Raw genomic sequence first — 16,905 nt, forward strand, 5'->3', positions numbered from 1 at the left:
TAATCATGCCAAACCCTATTCCTTGCTTCTACGCATGGTCACCTAACTTGATTTTTTTCTACAACATAAAAAAGCAAGAGTAAGCCATGTACACTACCCCAAAACACATGTAACTCATAAAGCAATTAACATAATAAATAAATATACACTGCAACAGCACCTTGTACTTTCATGTATTTTATTGTCTTTCACTTCTCCGATCAAAACACTTCCTTCAGTTGTCCAGGACATACTTCTCATGTATCATCAAAGTGGTACAGAGAGGGGCTGGGGATTTACCTCAGCGGCAAAGCGACTGCCTGGCAAGCAAGCACAAGGTCGTGAGTTCGGTTCCCAGTACCGGAGAAAAACCAAAAAAAAAAAGTGGTACAGGGAGATAAATATGTTAACTTCTACTCTTCTGCCTTAAATTAATTCATTGATTCCTTTATTCATTCATAAACAGAGTCTGCCAAAAAATATATACACATTTCAGCAGTTCACCAAAATAATAAATGTCTCAAAGTTACCTCGTTGAGAATCTCTTGTAATCGTAGAGGCCAAAGGTAACTTGTATTAATCTCATGATGTGTCAATAAATTTAAGATTAAAATACATATACAGGTTTTTCTTTTTCTGATGTACACTTTCTTTAGTGGATTCTATATATTGGGTACCTGCTATGTACCAACTACTGTTGTAGACACTTAGAACTTAGTGAGCAACTACCACGCCCTTCCTGAAAATATTTTAAATTTTTTTCTATGGAAGACTCACAATAATTTAATTTTTATTATTATGTCCAGTGTTGTCTGAAAATCTATATTACTTAGGATAATTCTGATCGAGAATTCACTTAGGTCTCTTAACATTTGTAAATGAATGTCAAGACTTAAAAATAAAAGTCAATCTTAAGAGTGTATGATGAAAACAATAAATGATTAAACATGGAAGAAACTTGAGAACATTATGTTAAATGACATAGGCCAGACACAAAAAGACAGATACTGTATGATATCATTTATAGTATGTGGTGCTTAGAATTGATAAATCCACGGAGACAGAAAGGAGAACAGAAGTTACTACGGATCTGGGGAAAAGAGGGAATAGGGAATGGGAAATTACTGGTATAGAGTTTCTGTTCAGGATGAGAAAAATATCCTGGAAATAGCGAAAACATGTAGACAACACTATGGACTTAACACTACTGAATTGTACACTTAAACATGGTTAAAATGATCAATTTTGTGTTATACATTGTTTTACCATTATTAAGTAAAAGATTAAGAGGGCAATAGAAAAACACAAAATCGCTGTTTTCTTGGACCACATTACCTTTATTTCTTTAAATTGAATTTTCTCCTAATTTGATTACATGCATTGTTTCATTAATTTAGAAAGATGTAAAGGGGTGGAAGAGTATTGTTCTTTTGTAAAAAAGGTAGGTGAGCATATTAGATTCTTTCAAAAATACTAAACATTACCTCAAGCTTTGGAAGTAAACACAAACATAAACACAAAAGCAAGAGGAAAGAGTGCTTTATTCCAAATCAACCACAGCTAGTAACGCTCCTCTCAAGCCAATGGTTTTTCTGTGAAAGAGAAGATAGGAAACTGTATCGACCCCTCACTGACTTTGCAAAAAGCACAGCCTCTGCCAGTTCCACTGTAAAGGGTAGTTCTCTCTCCTAGTTCCCCTCCTCCGAAGATAGCTTCTTCTTTATATTCAGATGACTGTTTATGAGCTCTATCCTGCTTCAACTGTCACTCTTTACATCAAGGGAAGATAGATGGGACACACCAACCCCAACCTAAATGACCTTTGGATGTGACAAGAGTTTTAGGTCAGCCTTGCTAAATGGAGGCCTTGGTGGATCGAGACATGCCTTGGGGTGAAATTTACAGTGAATTTATTATCTCCCAATGCCCTTTGGACTGCTTCCCACCATCAAACACCATGGCAGCACTTGGAACAGGAAGAAATACATTAACTGGAATCTGATCGTTTTAAAAGGTTACAGCTGCCCAAATATAATTTAATTTCATACTTGCCCTTTGAGGGTTTGGTGTATATTTTCATTTTATGACTGCAAATGATAAAGCTCTTAAGATTCCAAGCAATAAAAAAGAGGGGGAAAAAGTATTTTAAGGGTTAGAAGTCTATTCAGTTCATGCTCAATGAGTGAAGTGACAGATTAGCTTTCTTAAAAAAATCTAACATTTCTCTTTTTTATTTGGATCATCTCTTTTCCTCTTGTGATCCTACACGTGGACATTTGGTTGAAATCAGCGTGTGTACACCAACCTCAGATCTCAGCCAGTTTGGAAATAAAAAGTGATAAAAAATGAGGACAAAGCTGATCTGATTTAAAGTGGAAAATATATTAGTACAGGAAACATATTTTTCCAGTAGCGTTTTCTCTTGATTAATTGTGAAAATTTACTGATGAAAGTATCAATATTGCATCAACTTACTCTCTTCATCCTGCACTTTTCTAGCATAACCTCCTCTTCAAAACTTTATAAAAGGTTCACAAAGTCCTCTGTACATATTTGCTACAGCTGAATCAATTTAATTAGTAAATATTATTTCTGATTATCTTATTAATAGTAAATAAGATATATGCTACAGCTAAAATGATAGAATTAGTCAGGGGGAAAAAAACCTTCGGAAACAAAATTCAGATGGCATCACTTATAGTTTATTATCTAGCCATCAAAAAGGACAAAAATAAACAAAAAACTAACTTTTGCCCTCACCTCTAACTCAATACTCTGCCATAGACCTAACTGATCTGTAAATATCAATCCAATAGAGTTTCAGGCAACACATATTTTGGGTTCATTTATAGGTATGAGAAAAGCCACATACTGAAGCTTTTAACCCAAACAGGTCAAACGCAAAATTGCCTATGTGTGCAAACATGCACACCTGTATACATTAATTTATTCATTGCTTCATTTAGTCAGCAACAAATATTAATTTAAAACTACCATGCTAGTTTCTGGGAAGTTAATGTTTTAAAACATGTTTTATACTTTTTATAAAGTTATAAAAGAATATTCCTAATATGAATAGTAGAGTCAGAAACAAAAAGCATTAAAGTATTATTATAATACTCAAGCAGAATATTGTACTAATATACATCTATTTCATTAGTAAATTTTAAATTCATGTTGATATGTTTGGTATTAAGAACGCTCTGCATATTTTTAACCTGCACGGTAATCCTATGGGCATGTGATCTTACTATTCCACTTTTAGGTTACGGAGAAATAGATTAGCAGGGATGGGGAAATGGAGCTATTAGGCAAATCTAGAGGCTACTAACACTCAAATGCTAGGGATGATAATTGGATGTAGAATTTACTCTCTTGCGTATTCATTTATGAGAAACATTACAAATCTGCCTAAAGTGACAAAAGTTAAAAAAAATTCAGAATTCAGGAATTTCCAGATATTCTGTTAAAAAAGGACTTTTTTTTGTCTAAAAATGATGTATAAATACAAATAAGCAGATGAAAACATGCTCAATCACAGAGAGGGAATCACAAACCAAAACCACAATGAGATGCTACCTTGAATCCATGAGGATAGCAAGTATAAAAAGAAAAATACAAAACAAAACAAAACACCCCATAGAATTTGTAAACAATCCAGTAAGCACTTCTGGGCATGTACCTAAACAAACTGGAAGCACAATTTAAATCAAAGAGATAATTGTACATCTACATATAAAAAAGAATTAGTCACAACAGCCAAAAGTTTGAAACATCTCAAATCAAATGTCTATCAATATATATACAATGGAATACTACTCAGCCTTGAAGAGAAAGGAAATTCTGACACATGTCACATGTGGATGAATTGTTCAAGAAATTAGATTAAATGAATAAGATAGATAGGAAAGACCAAAAATTTATATCACTTTGATGAAGTACTTAGAATAATTAAAAGTTAGCCAGGCGTGGTGGCACACGCCTGTAATCCCAGCACTAGGGAGGCTGAGGCAGGAGGATCGTTGTGAGTTCGAGACCAGCCTGGGCTACAAAGTGAGCTCAAGACCAGCCTGAACTGCATAGCAAGACCCTGTCTCAAAAAGACAAAAAAAAAAAAAAAATTAAATTCAGAGATAGAAAGGAGAGTGTTACCAGGGGCCAAAGGTAAGGGAGAATGAATAGTTAACCTCTAGTGTACATGTAGTTTCACTCTAAGATGAAAAAAATTTCTGGATATGGGCACTGATTGTTGCACAACAAAGGAATTCTACTTTATGTCACTGAACTGTATACTTCAAGGGCAAGTTTGATGTTGCATGTTTACCAGGTGGAAAATTTATGAAAGATTCACAAAGGCAAATAAACTCTGAGGTCACAGTCAAAGGTAAAAAAATAATATTAAATGTAGAAATTAAATACTTTAGTAATTAGTCCAGCACAAGGAGGTAAAAAAGTAATATAAAGAGATCAACAAATGTGTACTGTCTAGAATATGAGTAAATAAATGCTAGATTTGAGGACGTCAAGCAGGACTGACAGCCACATGAAAACAGAGGGAATGGGGGCTGGGGATTTAGCTCAGCGGCAAAGCGCCTGCCTGGCAAGCGCAAGGTCGTGAGTTCGGTTCCCGGTACCGGAGAAAAACCAAGAAAAAACCGAAAAACCAAACCAAGAAAACAGAGGGAATGAAAGAATATCTACCGTAAAATGCTCAGGTTCAAGTGTCCCGTTAGTCAGCTTTGGACCTCCTGGACAGGAGATGAAAAAAGAAGTCTTTTCCAAGGTGGTAGAAGACATCAAGAGAATTGTGGGGAAATGAAGAGGCTGACGGAATTTTCCTCTCTTCTGACTGTGGAGTTAGTTAAAATTCACCTGAACTGCACAGTTGAAATATAATCAATTTCAATGTATGTAAAGTTTGGAAATGAATAAAAGAAATTTTTAAAAAATTATAACAAATCTGACTTTCAATTTTTAAATGTTTAGGCATTTATAACTGATAAAGAATTAGAGAAAAATGGATGTGTTAATGCTATAGATTATAAAGAGCTTTTAAAGCCTGCACCACTTAAGATTGATCTGTGTATATATCTGCTATACCCATATGGGTGAAAAGGACAAATGACATGGTTTGAGCGTGTAGGAGAGCAGGTAGCCAGCGGTCTCCACCCACCATTTGAGATAATAGCAGTATAAAATACTGATAGTGCACTGTTAAATAAACAAGGTGAAAAGCAATTCTTTCCATTTCAGCTCGTGCTAAGAAACCAATTGCGCAGTACTTTTTCAGTGCAAGAACAATGAGCTGTGCTTCCACCTCTATGCTTTTCCTTGCTGAAAGAACTCACACATCCCAATCTCCGCAGCTTAGTTTTAAAACATTTGATCCTAATGCGAGTGTGGGTAAGAACAGGAGCTAATGTTGGGGTTCTAGGAGAGCCCCCACCATCAGCCATGTCCAATCTGTAATCAGCAGGCTGTTTGCCCTTGTTTTCAAAAAATGTTGGAGTAAAACGTTTAAAAAATAGGGGAAGTTTTGTTGCTTACATTCCTTAATTATATTGTATGTTTTGTATGTGGTCTAAGATGATTCCCATTCACTCATTATGAACTAGCAAGCCAAAAAGATTACATAACCAAAGAGAAGTTTCCTTGATACATTCAGGGTTTTGGGTTTTGTTAATGAAGGTGACTTCAGATGCACAAAATTTTAGGCTGATGTCTTCTAATATCTAGGGATGTTACCAATTCTATTTAGATCAAAAGAAACAAACAAAGAAATAAAGCAGTCCCAGACATCTTTTTTTTTTTTTTTTCTGATAAAGTTCCTCTTTGCAATTTGGTAATACCAATCCCAAATCCTGACTCCTGTGTGCTTATTTGGATTACTACTGGAATTGTCCATCCAACAAGCAAGTATTTCTCCACGTTTTTACTACTGTGGGAGAATAAAAAAGCAGCTAGCATCCCAGAACTTGATGAACAACAGAAAAGAGGAAAGAACTGAAGAGAAGAGATGGTAAGGAAAGTAGAGAGGGATTAACAGAGGAAGCTAGCTAAAAACAGAAGAAAAATTGAGTGAAGAAAGAGAAGAAGAGGAAGTCAGACACTGTATTTATATTTTAGTAAGAGAAAGACGGTGAGATATTTAAGAAATGTAATCATCTAAGAGGATTTTTGGAAGTTAGTTTGTATTTTAAAATCACTAGAGGCCCTAAGGACAAAAAATGTTAAAATGTCACCCAGTTAGCAGTGCCATTCACAATAAAACAGCTCTCTGATTACTACTACGAAGGCAGTTCATGTCAAACTGTTACATGCCTATTTCTAGAGGGTCTTTCTTTTCCTGTGTGTAAACATGTTCCTAATATTCTGAGGTTATCTTTTGGGTAATCTAACTGCAGTTTGACCTCCTCATCTTCCTATTCATTGTCCAGAGTTGTACCTTTTCCAAAATTGGATCTTCAGAGCTAGCTGGATGCCATAAAAGCAAAGTTTTGTAACTTAGGTGGAAAAACACAAAAAGAAAAATAGGTATTCATATTTTTAGTAAGAATTGAAACAGGTCTTTATAATTTGACATATAGAAGAAAAAGTTTTTATAATGAAGAGATATTTTATTTTCATAATGTCTTTCTGCTTCCATTAAATATGAGGACTCTTAGCTTCTGAAGGTGCTTAATACAAACTTGCTGGCAGATTTCTCTATTTGCCATTCCCTTTATACTATAGAACATAATTTCTGGAATCCAAGAACCTTACTTGCTAACTTTGAAGAATTTGTTATACTCATTTCAGAGAGTTTAAAGCTCTTGAATCCAAGAGAAAAGGATAAAAATAACAGCAGCCAATGATGCTTATGCTATGCTGAGAACTCTTTATGTACCATCTCATTTAACTCTTACAGCACCTCTGTCATATAAGAACAAGATTATCCCACTCCATAGGATGTCATTTTGGATCTTGATCCAACACACACAAATACTTCGTCTTATTTTACAGCTCAAGACCATAACATGATACATACCATTCGTTTTAGCATTTGCATGTGTTTAAATGGAATTTAAAGGAAAGATCTTACATGCTCCAAGTCATCTAGCTCACCACTACCTTGATATATCCATATATTACTAACTGGTTACAACACAAATAGTGAATCTATGAAGGTAAGATATTTCCTAGTTTCATACTATAGTAAATGCCAACTTCGATCTCAAGTGACAGTATGACATCCAAATTCGATATCGCTCTAGGAGGAAACCAGAAACACAAGAAACAAATCAAGATGAGAATTAAACATGAGGAACAGGTAAGGGTCTTTTCTTTATTTTTTAAATTATTTAAATGTCTTGACTTCTCTGCTATATATTAAATAAAAGTTTTTTGTATGAGTTCTAATAATTGAAAATTCCTTTTAAAACTGAAGAACTAGAATCATGTAAAATGAGTCATATGAAAAATATTTAGAACACATATTTTTGAGTAAAGTGGTAGAAGCTATACAGAATAGAAGAGGTTGGATATCCCTAACTTGAAAATCTGAAATCTGAAATCCAAAACTTTATTGGCACTGACATGACACCACAGTGGAAAATTCCATACATGAAATTGCTTCATGAAGAAAATTGCTTAAGATATTACATAAAATTACCTTTTGGCTATGTGTGTAAGGGAAACATGGAACAAATGGTATGTCATGTTAAATCTTGGGTCCCATCCTCAAATATGTCTTGTTATATACATGCAAGTATTCCATAAGTATAAAATGTGAAACTCTTCTGATCTCAAGTATTTCAGATAAGGACTACTCAACCTGCCTGGCCAAAATTCAGAAAGAAATGTCTGCTATTTTAAAGTAACTATTTATAATTGGAGACACATAACTTTCTATAATTTTACCTCCTTCCAAAAAAAAAGTTAGTTCAGGTAATGTGGAATGCAAGAGAGTGCATCTTTACCCTTTTCATGTTGGAGATACTAATTATCCTGGTTCAAAATGCTCATTGTAGCAAATCATTTAAAAGCATACTTTGCAACTGTTCCTCCATTACTTCCTGTCTACTTCACTGGGGGACTGGTTGGATAAGAAAAAGGGTAAGAAAGTAAGGAAAAGATCAAGATTAAAAAAATGGAATAACCAGGGTTCACTCCCACCCAACTCAACTTTCTCTTTCTACTCTTATTTTGGCAGAACAATAGTAAGAACCTTTCACAGGAAACAACACATTTGAAATGGCTGGACTTAAGCTGCTATTTTTCCCTCCCTGGAGGAATCCAAGAGGACTCTGTTTTCAAGTCTTATGAAGACACTTGCCAACCAAAGACAGCTCAAAATTGTAATGTGGTTTCTCATCTGGATTCTTCTTTCAGAATAGTTCATTCATGCCTGCAAAATCATATCTGCATGATTATATAACCATCTTTGAACACTACCTTTCTTCTGAGAAGCAAATAAAATATCAACAGGACTTGTGATGTAAACAATCTCACTTTGAACCTTCTATGTACAAATAGATATGAAACAGCATGCTTCTCTGTTGTTTTGTTTTCTAAATCCCTTGATCTTTCAATAGCTTTCCACAAAAGAATTAATTCACAGAGCACAATTACTGAACTCAGCAAAATGAAGCAATTCAGAAGGTTGCCATTGTTACCAATATGCAAATCCTAACCATTGTTTTATTCATCCTTCTTTAATGGTCTAAGTGCAAAATTAGCTATTTAAATCCCTCGCCTTTACCCAAAACAATTTAAACATAATATATACAATTGTATGCAGTTATTTTTAAGGATATTATGGCAAAATGGGAAGAGACTAGATTTGAGTCACTAGGATCTCAGGCACACTTCTATTAATACCTGTTTTAGCCAGGTCACTACTTACACCTTAAATGACCTCATCTATAAAATTAAGGAGTTGATATAGAAGAATGGCTTTAAGTATGGTGAACAGCAGAATCTTTAATTCTATCTTAGACCACAGAACTTCACGTATAAAACAAACACAAGTGGATATTACTGTGTCACGGTCCGTGGAAGACAAACACTCCAGTGAACAGCTTAAAACAACTGTTTTCAAGGCCTTTTCCATTTCAGACATACTTGTTGGGACAATAGGTCTTGCTGTCTTTCTCCAAGCTGCATTGCACTGTTGTATTTAATCGTTTTCATAAACTTCAAGCTTCTCTCTCTGATCCACTATGGAGCCTCTACTAACTCAGTTTTGCACGCATGATTCTAAGCCCAAGAGATCACCAACTATAAATATCTGACAAATAAAATTTCCAAGATATCATGGGTCAATTGTTTGCTCCCACATTGAATTTTGAAATAAAATTGTTTCCTCACATAATCAAAAGTTGATAAAGCTTTTCAGCTTAAGAAATAATTGTGTTGTGTACAACAAACTGTTAGGATAAGGAATACATGTCCTAGTGCCTAATTCCACCAATATATCTAGAAAATAAGTGAGTTTCAAACAGTAATGGCAGAAAACACTTCATATTATTTACTTAGACAGTGTATATTTCATTAGAAGTACCTATGTTAAACTGTTTTAGGCTTTTTAAAGTCTTTATTTGGATTAGTCAGAGGCAATGCATAAAAACAAGTCGCTTGCATTAAAAAATAGTTTTAATAACCAGACTTATTAACCTGCTAGTAACATCAGCTATTGATTCATGCCTAGCACATAATATTTGATAAATGGTGACTAATGCTGTATTTGCACTAAGCACTTCACACATATTACATCATTTAATCCTCCCAGTACGGTATCATACTGGTAGGATATTATACTCATATTTTTACATACAGAGGTTAGGTAACTTAACCGAAGTAATGCAGAAGGGCTAGTAACTAACAACCTCATGATTTAAGGCATAGATTACTGCAGGTATAACACTTATAACTAATATGTCATTTTACCTCTCAGAAATTAATAGTGCCTCTTGAAATATTAACACAAGCATGATGCCTTAATGTAATGCAATTTTTGTTTTAGGCTATATTATCTTCCTTCTAATTATCCTCCAAGAGACTGAACTTTTTTGTATGTAATTAATAATGAAGATTTCCTCTCTGTGTTTACAAGTACTAAGTAATTTTCCAGTTGCATGCTTTGACTTAAACATATAAAAATGAAAATATTCACAGATAATATTTAACAGTTTTGTGATATCAAAAACAACATCAGCAACAACAACAACAAAATAATATTTGTTCTCCCTCAGGGACATGTGTCATCATTTGGGTTATTGGTCCTATTAAGGTGATAATTTTTGCTTTAGTAGAATTTTACTTCCATAATAAATCTGCCTTCATAAAATAGTTCTTGATTCAATTAAAAAAATGTTATTAACATAAACCAAACCAACAATTTGGCTGATAAGCAAATTTCTAAGATAAACATAATCTGTGAATGTGAAAAATATTAATTGCTCTCTCTTCTTATATATAGCCAAGATTCGAAAATCAAATAGTTCTGTTTTTCTTGATAAAATGAAAAAAAGCTGCATACTTTTAAAATTACAATAAATTGATGTTGTTCCTAGAATTATATCTACTATTGGCCTTGAGCCTAGCAATCCTTTTAAGTATATTAATTATCCCAGAAATATTTGAGCCACTTAAACATGTTTTAAGAGAACATAGTACGCCATCAAGGAGCAGGAATGGAGTTGTGGCTGAAAATCCTAGCATAACAGTCATGTTATTTAGGTGTAGACAATGACAGAACCTCAAATAGAATTCTAAAGTAGACCATATATGTGTCTGGTCACTACAACGGAAAGGTACATGTACTCATATTTTTGTTACCATGTAACAAGAGATCATGAAACTGCTGAAAGCAAAAACAATATAGAAATAGCATGAAAAAGACGCTGCACTCTCTCCATTGTCCAAATGTTGAACATCTCCTGGACCCCTAGGGGTGGTGATAACTATGGAAGCAGTCCCTAACAGATTCTTCCTTAAAGGAGATTCTTGAAAACTGCTGGGTCTGACTCTAGCCCATATGGGTCTGGAAAAGTTAGAAAAAATGCTGGCCACACTTTTCCTGGCCTATTTGTATACGTTCTTTAGTATGCAGAATGTCTCTGTATATAATTTAATTGTTGTTGGGGTTTTTGCCTCTATTAATACATATGCAAATTAGTCACTCTTGCAGCTGTGCTGTATTAATCATATGTGTGCTTCTGTCTGTCTGCCCTGCAGGCTCACGGTTGAAGAGAGGGAGAGAGAGGGAACTCAGTCTTTTAACCTGCAAGAAAATTCACTCACACAGACAGAAGTCTGACAGCAAACAGTACACCAGGGTTGAGACTGAAATGCGAAGCAGTTGATCATTTTCACCCTGTATGGAAATTACTATGATCTAAAGGTAAACCGAGTAGTAGCGTATTTGGCAAATATAAATATTTAAAAGCATTTCTCCCTATAAATAATTATTTCAGTAAGGTCTAACAAGATCTTGATGACATCTAGATCTTTCCATATGGTTATTTTTCTTGTTATTGTTCTGGAGGTTTCTCTTGGCCAGAAACACACGCTCAGAAATATGACGTGTCTATCTGAGTGCTGTAATAATTACTGACCTTCTGCAGAGAACGGCAGGAGTTTGATAAATAGATGAACTCCAGTTTTTTATCTACGTATATCTACCTTGATGTTACTCACACAGAATCTTAAGCCTTTTCCACTGTAACTTCTATGTACATTTGGTAGCTATGAAAAATAGAATAATTTCAGTTGATATCTTGTATGATTCATTTTATCAATATGATTACATGTTGTCTACAATTTTCTCCATAAAAATTGCATGCTACTGATGTTATACTTACTGGAGAGGATGTGATTTCATTTATGTCAACTTGGAATTTTGAGCCTTTATTCCCAAAATATTATTATTGAATTTTTAAAAGCATCCTACAATTATTTTTAAAGTTTAATTAATTCAATAAAAATTCATGATGGAATGCTACTTGCTTATTTTGAGTAAAATATGACTGTCCAAAAGAATTTCAATCGCTTTTCCTTCTGCTTATCATTATTAATCATTGGTTGGAGTAGACATTTTTGGCTTCCTATAGGTAGAGCAGGTGGTAACCATCTTTTGGCCAGGACAAATATAGTATTTATAAAGTGAGAAGTAAGTGGATAAATATTTCTTCCTAATTTCAAATCTTAGACGCCCAGCTAAAAAATAGAACTAGGATACTACAATATAACTATTACTATTAACATCCTCATGATGTTCATTAAGTCAAATGCAAATTAACAAAAAAATGAATAAGAGAAATACATTTGAGATGGAAGACTGTTGCCATCATCTGATTTTATTAATTAGAAACAGATGATTCACTTAGTTGATTTCATCTAGTCACAAATGTCTGAAATTTCAACGTGTAACTTTATTTTGTGTAAATAGTTCTACTCACTTTTTAATATGGAAATGAAGCTAGGCTAGTTTTTTCTTTTAATGAACCTTCCTTCTTTAGAAAGAAATGACATCAGGAGAACAAATATCAATATCATCATTTGCTCTTGGAAGAAAAAATGGTAGAAGAAGAAGAGGATTTTCTTTTTAAATGAGGAAGAGAAAAGGGAAACTCAATATATGAAGTTTTGAACTGTCTAGCTACTATGTTGATAAATACATCCTTCCATTTTTATAATTTATTTCAATATAGTGGCAAGGTGAACATATTGGGAAATAAAAGTAGTTCTAGTAGTGCATATTTGTATATGTGCCTGTATGTACATTTGTATAATATAGGAATAATTGGACATTGCAAGCTTGTCTTTGATTTGTAAACTGTAATGAATTGAAAGGAATTAGATAAACCGTAATAAGTGCTAAAATACATTCCTTATGCAACAGTCCACAGTTATCATAAAGCAAATGGAGGAAAGAGCAGAAAGGGGAGATCTACCAATTTCTCAAATACTAAGAAACTTCTATGGAGGCAAAATAAAAAGGTTTCAGGGTGTTAAATTCATATAACTTGGCCTGGAATTAATCATGTCATGCTTTATTATAATCATTAACTTCAAAATTATGATGCCCACAAGCTCATGACAGTTGCTTTCATTTTACAAATATGTAATGAGTGCTTGCTCTTGGTGAGGCTTTCTTCTGGGTGTATGAAATGCATTACTCAACAACAACAACAAAAGCGACAGCCCTCGTCCTGGTGCAGCAGTATATTTGGGTTAGGCAGACGAGAGATAAAAGAGCATAAAGAGCAAGCTATACAGTATGTTTGAAGGTGGCAAGTGCTGTAAAAGACAATTAGAATAGGTTGGTGAGGGAGTGTGTCACTCTAGGGGAGTCATTTTATGATTTAAATAGGTAGCTTAGGTAGGCCTCAGAATGATGATACCAGAGTGAATATCTCAATGAAATGAGTCAGCTGTCCAGGCAGGGTGGCGGAGCCTTTCAGGAAAAAGGAACAGATGCTTTAAAACTCTAAGCAGAAGAACATTTCTTAGTAAGTCAAGAGACAGAAGAGCCTAGTACAGTCACAGCAGACTCAGTAAAGTCCTGTGATACAGAATGGTTATAAAAATAATTTTTTGTACATACTACGGTGTCAAATATGGTATTAGGCACATCGAGTGTTTGCATAATGTTCTTTTATTAAATAAGAATACTTTCTTATAAAATGTCAGTGTTATCTTACTGAATTGAATTTGTATGACTATGTTTTCCTTTCCTCCATGAGCTAATCATGGTTTTGATTTCTGAATTTCTGCTATTTTCTCTTTTAAAATGATGATTAACTTATATAGGACACTAATCATTAACATTGAGTTTAATTTCATCGTTACAGCAGGATATTTGAGAAAAATTGATGCCTAATTTATCAAAAGTGTAATGCTAAGAATCATTCTCCATCCTTTCATTTAACATATATTTATTGATTCCATAGAATGTTTCAAGCGCTTGATTAAATGCAAATGATAGTAAGCCACGACTCCATGGATTTTGCCTTCTCGGAGAAACCAGAAAGCAGGATTTAAAGTGTATTCTACAATTGCCATGGGAGGGAAATAGGGGGTGCTCTTGGAACACAGGCGCTATTTTTGACTGAGAATCATTGAAATCTTCTCTGCAAAAAGTAATGTTTTTACATGAAATACTGGGCATAAGCACAAGTTGACTTGGTAAAGATGGCGAATAATGGTGTTTGGGAAGAGGAAAAACCACTTGCAAAGATCCAAGAGTGGAGAAAGAGCTTAAAAACTCTACAATCATGTCAGGTGCATAAGCAGAGGGAAGACACGCCTGCATATTTTTTTAAAATCAAAAGCATCATTCTGACTAACATATAGGAGTGAAGGTACTACAGTGGGTCAGGACAAGAAAGAAAGGCCCATTCAGGGACTGTTGTGGTGAATTAAGAAAGTAATAAGGCTATCCTGGCCTAGAAGAGGGGTAGTTATTTTTGGAATTGATTCTCCAAATATTTTAGGAGAGTGAATGAAGTATAAAGAAAGAGGGAGGGATTGGAAGCTAAGGATAAAGCCCCAGTTCCTAGTTTGAGAAATAGACAGAAGGAAGCCTTCAGTAAGAGTGAGGAATACACAGGTCTAAGGTGCGGAAGACAGCACGTACTGTGTTCATATAGTCTATAAACACGTGGGTCAGAGACTCGGACAGCCTTCAAGGTGTAAGAGAAAATAATAGATTTGTTATAAAAGAAATAAACAGTGTTTTATACAACATTGAAGTTCGTATTATATATGAATAATTTAATCCAATTTTCCCCTAAAAAAATAAAAATAATATATGTCTATGTTTAAGATATTTTAACTGCTCCTAAAAGTGCACAGTATGGTGAAATTTTATATGAAGTATTTTTAATTATATAGTAAAGGATCTTCAGGACCATAAAATAATAGTTAAGTAACAATCAGTCGTTTTATTTAAAGTATCCCATTTTGCTTATTTTTTAAAATAATTGTACCTATTTCTATTTGCCCTTTAATAAAAATTTTGATTTTGCTTATGGTATCATTTAAGTATAAAGAATCATAAGCAGAAGTTTATTTACACAAATATAAATGGCAGGTAAACAAAATCGATCATGAGTAGGAATATATCTATCAGGCTATTCATTAGATATAGGTGTTAAGCAAATACATGCCTGAGTATATATCTGTGTAAAGAGGCATGAAATGGAAAATTCAGAGTCTGAAATAGACAGCTGTCATTCTAATTCCTGTTGCTACTTTTAATACTGCAAAGTACATGGAGTACTTATATTAGTGCCAATTAGTCAGTATTATTGTTACAATTTGATTAGCCAGTTTCTGAGTTAGCAAATGTCATAAAAAGAAACAATGTCTCCAAAGTTTAAAATAAAATTTCCTATCCTAGCAAAAGCAAATATAATTGTTGGGGCTGAGGATATAGCCCCGCAGCTCAAATGCCTGCCCGGCAAGTGAAAATTCCTGAGTTCAATCCCTGGTACCCACAAAGAAAAAAAAAAAAAAAATTAAAACCGTGAAGGCTGGTCTGCTGCAGCTTCTTTCTTTATCAAAGAGAGATATCAGCACATAAGACAAAGTGTTGTAATAAGAAATGAATGAGATAATCCTTATGAAACCTTTAGCAGGTATCCTAGCTTAAACACATATGTCAAAACCCTGGCTAGCAGTGGCTAGTGGTGTCAGCTATTATAGCATTATACTGGATATAAATTAAATTCATTATGTTTGGACCCAAGGAGAAGGAAATAACATTGTGTTTTTGTTTAAAATGATATCCCTTCTACCAGTGAATAAGGATTAGTTCAAATCACCACTTTTCCTTTATCTTTGTTCATATCAATTACCTGCCCCCCTCCCCCATGGCCTTCCTGATACCTCAACTCATCATGTCTACTGTTGCCTTAGTAACAGCACACCTCTGGTTTCACCACTCCTTACTTAGGACAAAGAAGACGAGGCTTGGGTTCTTGAAAAAAGGTGCTCTTCCCCTCTACTTAAGTGAGGAGGCAAAATTCATACAAATGAGGCCAGAGAAAAGGAGATACTGGCATGTTTTTCCTCAATTCGTGTTTGCTAAGCTAAAAACCCAAGGCCTCAGCTACTAGGAGAATGGTGAGATACTCTGTAAGCAAACTTGGCAGCATACACCGGGCGGCTGGGGGTGTATGTAGCTACAGACGCAGACATATCTGTACTCTCTTTGGAGTGTTCTAGAACTAGGGATATGTTGGGGAAGAAAGGCGGAGTGTTACTGCAGGCTGGGATCAGGGCTACAGAGTTGTCTCATCTTATCTCCCAGCGGACACAGAAGACCTGGGTAGAGGATCTCAAGATTCTCACAAATGAACACTGAGGATGAAGGAAGAGGCAGGCATCGTGCTACTCAAGCAGCTGTTGGAAGACTATGTTGTTATCCCAAACCCAAAGAGCACTGGAATCATAGATCAACAACCCTGCCCGCCTTTTGATTAGAAGACCAGGAAAAGTTGACTAATATGCACGAAAACTATACCCACATGCTCTCCAAAGGGACTTAATGGTGGAGATTCCTTCCACAACCCACACCTGCACAGGTTCTGTGTTGGAGTTGAAAAAGGAAAATAGTAAGCCACGCCCTTCCTCACTTTTGGTCTTTAGAGCCGGAATTCTTGCCTAATGAGGAGAGAGAAGGCAGTAGGATCTAAACTGGATAGGAAACTGAAGCTTCCAGCAGGACTGGATCTTAATATCTGAACGGGACTAGGATGTGATGGGGCGTGTACTCAGTATATTATTAGGGGATCGAAAATGAAAATTTGACAGAATATAATTAAAAGCAGAGTTTGGAGAAAATTTAAACTGACTCCTACAGTCTAGTCCACTGAGATGAAACTTCTCAAAAACAGATTTATTAAGATCAGAGTATACTTTGTGACAGGGTTAGGATAA

The 16,905-nt window shown here is 34.7% G+C and overlaps 1 protein-coding gene across 10 annotated transcripts in view; it reads right to left on the bottom strand.

Annotated features, from left to right (window-relative positions):
• Positions 1 to 16,905, bottom strand: part of Sox5 (SRY (sex determining region Y)-box 5) — an 844,441-nt gene that overhangs the window by 81,763 nt on the left and 745,773 nt on the right. The window lies entirely within an intron of this gene.

The sequence above is a fragment of the Chinchilla lanigera genome, unplaced genomic scaffold, assembly GCF_000276665.1.
Source record: "Chinchilla lanigera isolate Chin_1 unplaced genomic scaffold, ChiLan1.0 scaffold00012, whole genome shotgun sequence".
NCBI classification, from domain to species: Eukaryota; Metazoa; Chordata; class Mammalia; order Rodentia; family Chinchillidae; genus Chinchilla; species Chinchilla lanigera.